This window comes from Syngnathus floridae, unplaced genomic scaffold (assembly GCF_059516105.1).
Source record: "Syngnathus floridae isolate MCC-2025c unplaced genomic scaffold, RoL_Sflo_1.0 HiC_scaffold_93, whole genome shotgun sequence".
In the NCBI taxonomy this organism is placed as follows: Eukaryota; Metazoa; Chordata; class Actinopteri; order Syngnathiformes; family Syngnathidae; genus Syngnathus; species Syngnathus floridae.
The window spans coordinates 14,592-24,816 of record NW_028284121.1 but is presented as its reverse complement, the minus strand read 5'-3'; the positions used below and the strand labels follow the sequence as shown (position 1 = coordinate 24,816).

At 51.4% G+C, this 10,225-nt stretch overlaps 1 long non-coding RNA gene across 1 annotated transcript; it reads left to right on the top strand.

The window, feature by feature from the left end:
• Positions 1-5,363: 5,363 nt before the first annotated feature.
• On the top strand, positions 5,364-6,280 carry LOC148377758 (uncharacterized). The gene is made up of 4 exons (XR_015856459.1): positions 5,364-5,596; positions 5,681-5,751; positions 5,888-5,992; positions 6,137-6,280. It is a non-coding gene; the product is annotated as an uncharacterized LOC148377758 (long non-coding RNA).
• The last annotated feature ends 3,945 nt before the right edge of the window (positions 6,281-10,225 follow it).

Genomic DNA, 10,225 nt, shown 5'->3' with positions numbered 1-10,225 from the left:
CTATTTCATGTCTAACAGTACTCGATTTAACAAATAATCATAAATAAATACAGTGTGGGCAGTCACGTTAACATATGTGATTATCCTGCCTAATATGTTTATCACAAATATGTCACTAATCACTAATATGTTTATTTGTTTATCACAACACCTTTGGACCTTCAGCAATCGATTATTTACCTTCATCTACATAGAGACAGAACGATGGTGTCTTAAACATCTCATTCATTTCACCAAATAACTTCACGCAGGTGGATAACGGCCGTCTCGGTCACGCTATGTTGCGTGATGCAGTTTTGAAGAACCAAATGCATTTATTCAATGAATAAGTCAAGCTAGTTCTATGTTTATGATGTTGTAAGTTACGGTACCGATTGAAGTTGAGTTCGAAGCCAGTGGAAAACAGCGCTGCGTTTGTGCTCTCCAGGTACAAATGTTGTGATCTCTGACTGACGACCGGGCGAGACTCGAGTAAGAGATGTCCAAACGAGCTCCGGCAGGGCGGGCCAAGGCGGAGCGAACGGACGCCCTTCAGGCCGCCAATGACGAGCTGAGAACCAAACTGATGGACGTCCAGTTAGAACTTCAGCAGGAGAAGAACAAGGTGAAAACCTCAACAGACAGACACTGCCTGCCTCCCTGCCTGCCTCCCTGCCTGCCTCCCTGCCTGCCTCCCTCCCTCCCTCCCAGTTTTCCCGATGTAGATTAGACATGCGTGTGCCATGACTGTGTCAGCCTACATCAACAAATGCACCGAGGACGTCAGCACCACTAAGAATATCATCACCCGGGGCAACCAACGACCCTGGATGACTGAGGAGGTACGTCAAACGCTACGAGCGCGGAACTCTGCCTTCAAGTCTGGCGACAAGGAGACACTGAGGACAGCGAGAGCCAACTTGAACCGTGCCATCAGGATAGCGAAGCGAGACCGCAGTCGAAAATTTCAGGATCGTTTCCACGACGTCAAAAACATCAGGAGTATGTGGCAAGGCATACGGGCGATTACAGACTACAACTCACCCTCCCCCCCCCCCGGTGGGTGTAGTTGATGCTGACTTTCTAAATGGTCTAAATAACTTCTTTGGGAGGTTCGAGGCACTAAACGGCACTCCAGCAGTTAAAACTGTCCCCCATCAGGAAGAGGAGGTACTCTGCCTTGACTCCGCCGATGTGTTGAAGACCCTGAGGAGAGTCAACCCCTGTAAGGCCCCTGGCCCCGACAACATTCCTGGGCGTGTGTTCAGGGAATGTGCAAGTCATCTGGCTGGGGTCATCACAGACATTTTTAACACCTCGCTGGGCCAAGCCACAGTGCCGGCGTGCTTTAAGACTGCCTCCATCATTCCGGTGCCGAAGAAACCTCAAATCACCTCATTTAATGATTACCGGCCTGTTGCACTGACTCCGGTTATGATGAAGTGCTTCGAAAGGCTGCTTAAAGGTCACATCGTTTCCAGACTCCCCCTATTATTTGACCCGTTCCAGTTTGCCGACCGGCAAAACCGCTCCACTCAGGACGCCATCTCCTCCGTTCTTCACCTGAGCCTGGCTCACCTGGAGGAGAAGAACACCCATGTGCGGAGGCTGTTCCTGGACTTCAGCTCAGCGTTTAACACCATCATCCCACAGCATCTGGTAGGAAAATTGGAACACCTGGGCTTCAACACCCCCCTTCGCAACTGGCTGCTAGACTTCCTCACCAACAGACCTCAGTCAGTCCGGGTCGGACAGAACACCTCTGATGTCATCACCCTCAGCACAGGCTCCCTTCAGGGCTGCGTCCTGAGCCCCCTGCTGTGCACCCTGATGACACACGACTGCGTCCTCAGGTTCACCACCAATCACATCGTGAAGTCAGCAGACGACACAACGGTGGTGGGGCTCATCAGAGACAACAACGACCTGGACTACAGAGAGGAGGTGGAGCAGCTGGTGGGCTGGTGCAGAGAAAACAGCCTGATCCTGAATGAGGAGAAGATGAAGGAGATCATCGTCGACTTCAGGAAAAAACAGCCTCACCACGCTCCACTGATCATCAACAGCTCAGCTGTGGAGGTGGTCAGCACCACCAAATTCCTGGGGGTCCACATCACAGAAGACCTCACCTGGACTATGAACACTACGGCACTGGTCAAGAGGGCACAGAAGCGCTTGTACTTCCTGCGGAGGATGAGGAGAGCCCACCTGCCCCCACCCATCATGAGGACGTTCTACAGGAGCACCATAGAGAGCATTCTGACAAGCTGTCTCTCTGTGTGGTGTGGAGGCTGCACCGCCTCCGATTGGAAGAACGTGAGGAGAGTGGTGAGGACAGCAGAGAGGATCATAGGGGCTCCTCTTCCCTCCATTCAGGACATTTCATCTCAGCGCTGCATGTCCCGTGCCCGTAACATCATCAATGACCCATCACACCCCCACCATGGACTGTTCTCCCTGCTGCCCTCTGGGAAGAGGTTTGCAGCATCCGCTGCAGGTCCACCAGGTTCTGCAACAGCTTTTTCCCTGCTGTCATCAGACTGTTGAACACTAGAACTGTTGAGCTCTAAACTGAACTCTGCATCACACATTCACAGAACTGTACTTTATGACACTACGGACCTCTATCTTGCACTATCTCGCACTACCAACTTTACTGAACTTGTATAAACCCTTTAAATAGAAGTTTAATACATGGTTTAGCATTCCTCTGCACACTCTTGAATACTGTTTTGCCTACTTGCACTATTGCATAATTATCACTGCTGCACTTTATACTTATTTTTAATATATATATATATATATATATATATAGTATATATGTATATATATATATTTTCATAGGATATGTTACTTCTATTCAACTGCAATATCACTACTTTGTTGTAAGACGTATGCAACGGAATTTCGTTTTGTATGCACCATGTGCAGACAAGATGACAATAAAGTTTGTCTAAGTCTAAGTCATGTCAGGTCAGCTGTCTGGAGAGAGAGAGAAGTCAGGACCTGCGGGCGGAGCACCACCGTGCCACCGCCGCCATGACGGAACTCAAAAGCAAACTCCATGAGGAGAAGCAGAAAGAGTTAGCCATTACCAGGGAGACATTACTGCGGCAGCATGAAATGGAGCTGATGAGAGTGATCAAAATCAAAGATGGAGAGATCCAGCGACTGAATGCCTTGGTCCTCAGCCTGAGGGACGGCTCCATGGACAAGGTGATCCGCTCTATCCGTGTCTGACTAGCCGCACGCCACGTCGGGCTTCGATGCGGCCGCTACCGTATTGTGTAGCTTGTCCCCAGTAAGCGTCGCGGCGCTCCGTTGCGGTCTCAACGGCCCGGTGTGGCGCAATGTCTGCTCAGGTGAGGAGGGGGGGCGCTTTGCTGGCGGAGGTGGAGGAGACGCGGCGGTGTCGGGAGACCGAGCGGTGTCGCCTCCACCAGGAGCGCGGAAGAAGCCCTGGCAGCGGCCCAGCAGGCCTGGCAGTCCCGAGCGGCCGAGCTCCGATCGGCTCATCACCAGCATCGGGAGGAGCTGAGCCGAACCAAGAGAGACTGCGAGAGGGAGATCCGCCGACTGGTAGGACTGATCAGATGCGCGGTGCGTGGCTATGTTCCCAATTTCGTTGTATACCTGCAGTGCAATGACACCTAAGGCATTCTATTCTATTCTATTTCACAAGAAGAAAATGTCCGGTTGCTCGCTTCGCTTTTGTCACAGCAAAGGTGTTCTAGTCGATTCCAGAAAAAAATTGGCCGGTTGCTCTCTTTGTTTTTGTCACAATTCTGGCAAATGAGTTTGCCCGCCTGCCTGAGCGCTCCCCGTTTGTACATCCAGACGGATGAGATCAAGCTGAAAGACAGAGCGGTTAGTGTTTTGGATGAAGCCCTGGGGCCGGCCACGTCCACCGCCTTCAGCTGCAGACTCAGGCTGCCGAGCAGCAGATCGCTGCCCTGAGGGATTCCCAAAGGGCGGGCCTAAACTACCCTGGAAGTGGGGTCAACGCCGCTACTAGCAATCCTCTTCATTGCGTAAGCCACCTCATCACACACTTGCAGTACGCATGACTTAGTTCGTTGCTGGAGGAAGGTAGCACAAAAACAGTTTTGAACTTTGAACGAGTGCTTGTGTGTGTGTGTTGCGGGGCGTTTTCAGTCTCAGGAGGATCGGGACACGCGACGGTTTCATCTGAAAATCGCTGAGCTCAGCGCAGTCATCAGGAAACTGGAGGATCGAAACGCCCTGCTTTCTGAAGAGCGCAATGAACTGGTAATTTATTGACGGCACGCTTGAAGGTTTGCGCTACGTTTGATGCGCGCCATCCAGCGAGGCACCCATTGCGCTTGCTTATTAGTTGAGCGGCGCGGCGAGTCGGTTGCCTGGTAGATGTCTTTTATTGGGAGCCAAAGCCACGATTCCGTTCAAACCGATGCAAAAGGAATGGATACGTTCTGGCCCGCGTGTTGTGCGTCTTTCACATCCCGCACTTCATGCTTGCAGCTAAAGCGACTGAGAGAAACAGAAAGCCAGTTTCTGCCACTCCTGTACAAAAACAAACGCCTGAGCAGGAAGAATGAAGAACTCTCGCTGGTGCTGTGTCGCCTTGAAAACAAAGTGCGCTTTGTCACCCAGGAGAACGAGGAGATGGCAAGCTTGGTAAGTCGACGCGGACAACGGCGGCGTGCCAACAGAGTCCACTGCATTTGTGTTCCACAGAGAAGGCCTAGTTCGCTCAATGACCTGGACCGCGGTTGCGGCCAGCAGGACGGTGAAATGGAGTTCCTTCAAGTTGTGGAGCAGCGGCACATCATCGACGACTTGTCCAAGGTCTTCAGGCAGGCGACTCGGTGCACGTACGGCAGCGCCGCGCTCGCTCGCTGTCGCCAGGAAACCTTTTCCGTCCAAAGCTTGGCCGGCGGCCGCCATCCAAAAAATTGGCCCCTTAAATTCCGACCTTTCAAGCAGGAACATTGTGCGCACGCGTTTGAACACGCTTTAGACTTGTTTTGCCGTTTTCAGCAGCTCAAAGCTCCCGTTTTGTCAGCGCCTTTGCCACTCGCTGTGCGCTGAAAACGACGGACTTGCCCGGCTGCTCAGCCCGTCAACCATGAGCCGCGAGCGCGACGTCATTGTCCGTAGGCAGCTAGTGGCAAAATGCACCCTGTTAGAGTTGCGCTCGCTCCAACTTATTTTGCAAGAACCACACGGGAGACAAGTAAGTTCTTTTGGACACCTGCAGGTGGAGAGTCCATCCGTTGTACGAATGAAGTCTGACTCTCGGCTCCTGCACGAGCATTTTAATTAAGAGAAACAGGGTGGGTGTAAGAGTGGATTGAATAGAGGAAGCCCTTGACCTCTAGTCAAAACATAGCAAGGGGTGTTTTACGACTTTGTGTAGGAAGGGATAAGCGATAGGGATAAATAAGGGATAAATAATATTATTTATTACAGGTCGCAGTCAAAGTCAAAGCAACACAATGATACGATAAAGATAATCTGGAAAACCCTGACACACCCTGTAGTTGTCACTTTTGGAAAAGACGAGCGTCCCTCCAATCATCGCCGGTGACGTGTTTTTCAGGCTCTGGAGACAGGAGCTCATGTCAGAAATGTCATTGTGAGTCGCGTTTGTTTCTGCGCCGGAGCCGTTCGTTCCCTTTGCATCCAAAGAATCTCAAAGGCGGATTATTTGTGTCGACAGGAGAGAGATTTGCTGCTACGATACCGACGTCGAGAATCTCTGAGGAGGAACAAAGCGTGAGGTCCTGCAAGGTGAGTCTGTTTGTTTGCGGCTGCTTGGTGTTGCGCAAGATGAAATGGCCTTTTTCTCGCTATCGTTCCTCTCGTCGATTCATCGTGAGGTGTCGCTTCAGTTTGTTCAGAGAGATGTTTGCTTCCGCGCCCGCAGGTCATCGAAACATTTTACGGCTACGACGAAGACGTGTTGGTGGACTCGGACGGATCGTCCTTGTCTTTTCACTCCGACAGAACCCCCGACACGGAACCCGAAGAGGTAGCCCGCCATTTCTGCCAGCGTATTGGCACCAAACATTCCTCTTCAGCCTGGAATCGGACTCGTCTTTGCGTCGCGGGTGCTTTGTCGCCGGTCTGACTGATTCTGGTACTAGTGCTGTGTTGCATTGGTGTGTGCATGAAGAGGCGGAGCTTCGCTACCGCCAGCTGACGCAAGAATATCAAGCGCTGCAACGAGCCTACGCTCTGCTAGCCCAGACCAGCGAAAGGGGACTACGACGCCGAGAAGGAGATCAAGGTGGCGCCCCTTCCCGCAACCCCCGGCCGGGTCGCAGCCTCCCCGTTCTCACCCAGCCTCGGGTGTTCTCTGGTCTGAAAGGAGGAGGAGGAGCCTCCCTCCTCCTCCTTTCAGACCAGAGAAAAGCTGATGGTAGAAATGGGTCACTATCAAAGCAGAGTAGCAGATCTGGAGTCAGCGCTGAAGCAACAAGGACAGGTAAGCTCATCAATGAGCACACCTTTTTCTCAGACAAAATAGCTACATTCTTCAGTCACTCATCCGTCTGGCATTACTGGACCAACCCCCCCCCCCCCCCCCCCCCGAACGTGGCTGGGAAAATGCGGAGAAAAGCAAATGTCATTTTCCAGTCAACCAAAGAATTTGTGGATGAAAATGACACAACATTCCAAAGCTGTCCACGCGTTTGTCTCTTCTAGAATGTCAAGTGGGTGGAGGAGAAGCAGCTGCTGCGTCAGAGCAATCAGCAGTTGGCCGAAAAGGTGACGGAAAGAAAGGCGCTGGGCAGAGTCGCTTGGCGTCACACCTGTCGGGAAGCCCCGCAGATGAGGTCTGACTGTCTTTTCAGGTCAGGCGGATGGAGGCGGAAGAAGCGCGTCTGAAAGAGCACATCCAGGATATCCGAGACCAAAACGAACTGCTTGAGTTCCGCATCCTGGAGCTGGAGGTGGGAAGACTCGCACAAGCGTGTTGAGGCCAGAGATGTGACGGACGGACGGACGGACGGACGGACGGATGCATGCCTCTGCCTTTCAGGAGAGGGAGTGGCGCTCCCCCGTCTTGAAGTTTCTGCAAGTCCGTTTCCCAGACGGCCTCAGCCCTTTGCAGATCTACTGCGAGGCCGAGGGCGTGAGCGTACGTAAGGCGTCCCTCGCAACCCTAACCTTAACCCGAGGTCCCAGAACACCTTACATTGCTCCTTGCGCCTTTCCCCCGGACATCGTCATCAGTGATCTGATGAAGAAGCTGGACATCCTGGGCTATAACGCCGTAAGTGTATGTCGAACTCCTTATGTTCGCACTCCACGAGACTCGGCGGCTCAAATGTGACTTTTGGAAGGCTTTGCGCTGAAAGAAGCTTGTTGACGCTGTGCCTTTGGGCTCTTGCAGAATCTCACCAACGAGGAGCAGGTGGTCGTGATTCACGCCAGGACCCTTCTCACCCTAGCCGAGAAGGTAACGCGCACGTCCACGCACGCTCTCGCATTCTGTTTATGTGACAGCAGCCTTTCCTCAGTGGTTAGAATACATCAAAGTGACCAAGTCAGCACTTCAACAGAAGATGTTGGACATTGAAAGTGAGAAGGTAGACAGACACGCGACATCAGCCAAGGGGAACTCCGGCAATGTGCCCCAACAATTCTGACCTTGAGCTGTGCTAGGATATGTTCTGCAAGCAGAAGGGCTACCTGGATGAAGAGTTGGACTTCAGGAAGTGTTCCATGGACCAGGCTCATAAGGTAAGCCGCCCTCAAATCTCCCGCCGGACCACTGATGGACGAGGATTGCGGCCCAGAGGATCCTGGAGCTGGAGGCCATGTTGTACGAGGCGCTACCGCAGCGGGACTGCCCCGCCACGGACGGCGAAAAAGCCAGCCACGCTGGCGTGAATGACGTGCTGACGGCGGATCAGAGAGAAGAGCTTAGGAGCGCCGTGGACCAATGGAAGCGAGCCCTGATGTGCGAGTTGAGGGAGCGCGACGCTTGCATCCTCCAAGAGAGAATGGATCTGCTGCACAGCGCGCAACAGGTAAGGGCCCAAAGCCAGCCCGGCACTTACTTGCACGCTTACTGGCTTTTGAATGCCACTTTCCATTTGTCCGTCCTAGAGGAACAAAGAGCTGAAAGAATTCATCGAAGCTCAGAAGAGACAAATCAAACAATTGGAGGAGAAGTTTCTGTTTCTCTTTCTATTCTTCTCCTTGGCCTTCATTCTGTGGCCCTAACACCAGCTGGTGAGTGAGCTCCAGCGGCACCGCACTCGACACCTCCGATACACTGCCAGCCGGTCTCAGACGTTGGCAGACGCTCCGATGCCAACGTATACCCCCCGCCACGGTGACAGAGGCACCGCGTCACACCGGCGCTCATCCAATCAGAAGGCAGGAAAAGCAAATTCACATGCAGGGCACTTTTGAACCAGAAGAGAGCGCCACAAAAAACGGTTGTTGCCCCAAACGCGCACTAAAAAGGGTCAGAATAACAAGAGTCCCACTGGCCAGCCGGGGCCACCCGTCCAGCTGTTTCTTCAGGGGGGAAAAAAATTGGAGTCACCGGTGAGTACATTTTGCATTTAGCTCTGCTTTTCTGCTTCTGTCTTCAAGTGTGTGGCATCCTGCGATCAAAGAGTCAGCCAACCCCAAAGCGGTTGACCTCAACGTCCCACCACCATGCCTACCAGAGCAGGTGACGTGATGCTTTGGACATCCTTCCGTCTCAGATGCCCAAAAGTACTCTTTGCCACATCTGCGGCAATACGGTGTCTTTTCAAAGGTGCAAATAAATCCAGCGTGGGCGGAACACGCACGTCTTCGGTTTTTCCCGCTTTGTTTGTGTGACAGCTGTTGTGAAAATTTTATACAAATAAAGTTGTATAGTACAGGTTTGGCCAAGCCGCAACTCCCGAACCGCATGCGGCTCTTTTATGTTCATATCAACATTTGTGTGTGTGTGTGTGTGTGTGTGTGGGGGGGGGGGGGGTTGTGCGTGTTGGCTTCACTTGAGTTCAATTTGGTATTTTGGTCAAAAGCGCATGTGGTGAAATTCCACAAAGTAGGATGGGCAAACACATTTCTTTAAACTATGAGTGTCAATTGGGCTCTCGAAATGGCAGGGAAAAGATGCACAGCAAAACGAAAATACGTAGATGAACACAGGACGTTTTAATCAGAGTGGGAAAGTTTCTATTTTTTGTTGAACGTGATGGCAAACCATTCTGCCTGATATGTCAGACCTCAGCGCATTTCAAAGATTCAAATCTTCAGCGCCATGCACTTCAGCTCACTCCATGCTAACATTGATCAGGCGTCGAACCCGCATCATCATGCTTAAGAGGTGGCCATGCTAACCAGTGCGCCATTATGTCAACGCATAATAACTAAGTCTACTGGTCAAAACAGCGGTTACTATATGACGTCGCTACGTCGTGGTCACGTGACGCAGACAAGACGTCAATGGACGTGGGCAGAGTTAACTTGTTTAAAAGGGAGTAGGCAGAAGAAATATTTAATTTATTTAAATCTATTTTGAGTGCACACCATTATGCCAATGCATAACAACTGTAAATCTACTAAACAAAACAGCGGTTGCTATATGACATCTGCCACGTCGTGGTCACGTGACATACGTGACGTCGATGGGCGTAACTTTCGCCGGAATTCAAATCCGCGGGGAGAGTTAACTTGTTTAAAAGAGAGTGGGCAGAAGAATTATTTAATTTATTTAAATCTATTTGGTGTGTGCGCCATTATGTCAATGCATAACAACTGTAAGTCTACTAAACAAAACAGCGGTTGCTATTTGACGTCTGCCACGTCGTGGTCACGTGACGCGGACGTGACGTCGACGCCTACTTTACATCCCACCGATCACAGGACTCCTCGGCTGCATAACCGTGCCCCCTTCCCAACCAATCGGATTTGCTATACGCGAAAACGACGCCAATGGAAAGAGCTTCCGCCCAAATTTAAATCCGTGGGCGTGGCTCGCAGCAGGAAGTAGGAAAATGGCGGCGATGTTGACAAAGACACAGCGGATGGTAACATACGACTAACAAGAGAAATATTTTTATTTTCTGCTTGCAACTGGACCGTCCAGAGCGTACACGGTAAGTACAACTCATCGTTTTTAAAAAGAAGTACTTTTGTTGCCCTGAAAAGCGAGTGAGCGTGGCGTTTGTGGGGGACGTCGAATTTCGACGATTCTTTCTGGTCAACGGTTGTAAATGATTGTGTTGATTAAAAAAGAAAACTTGAT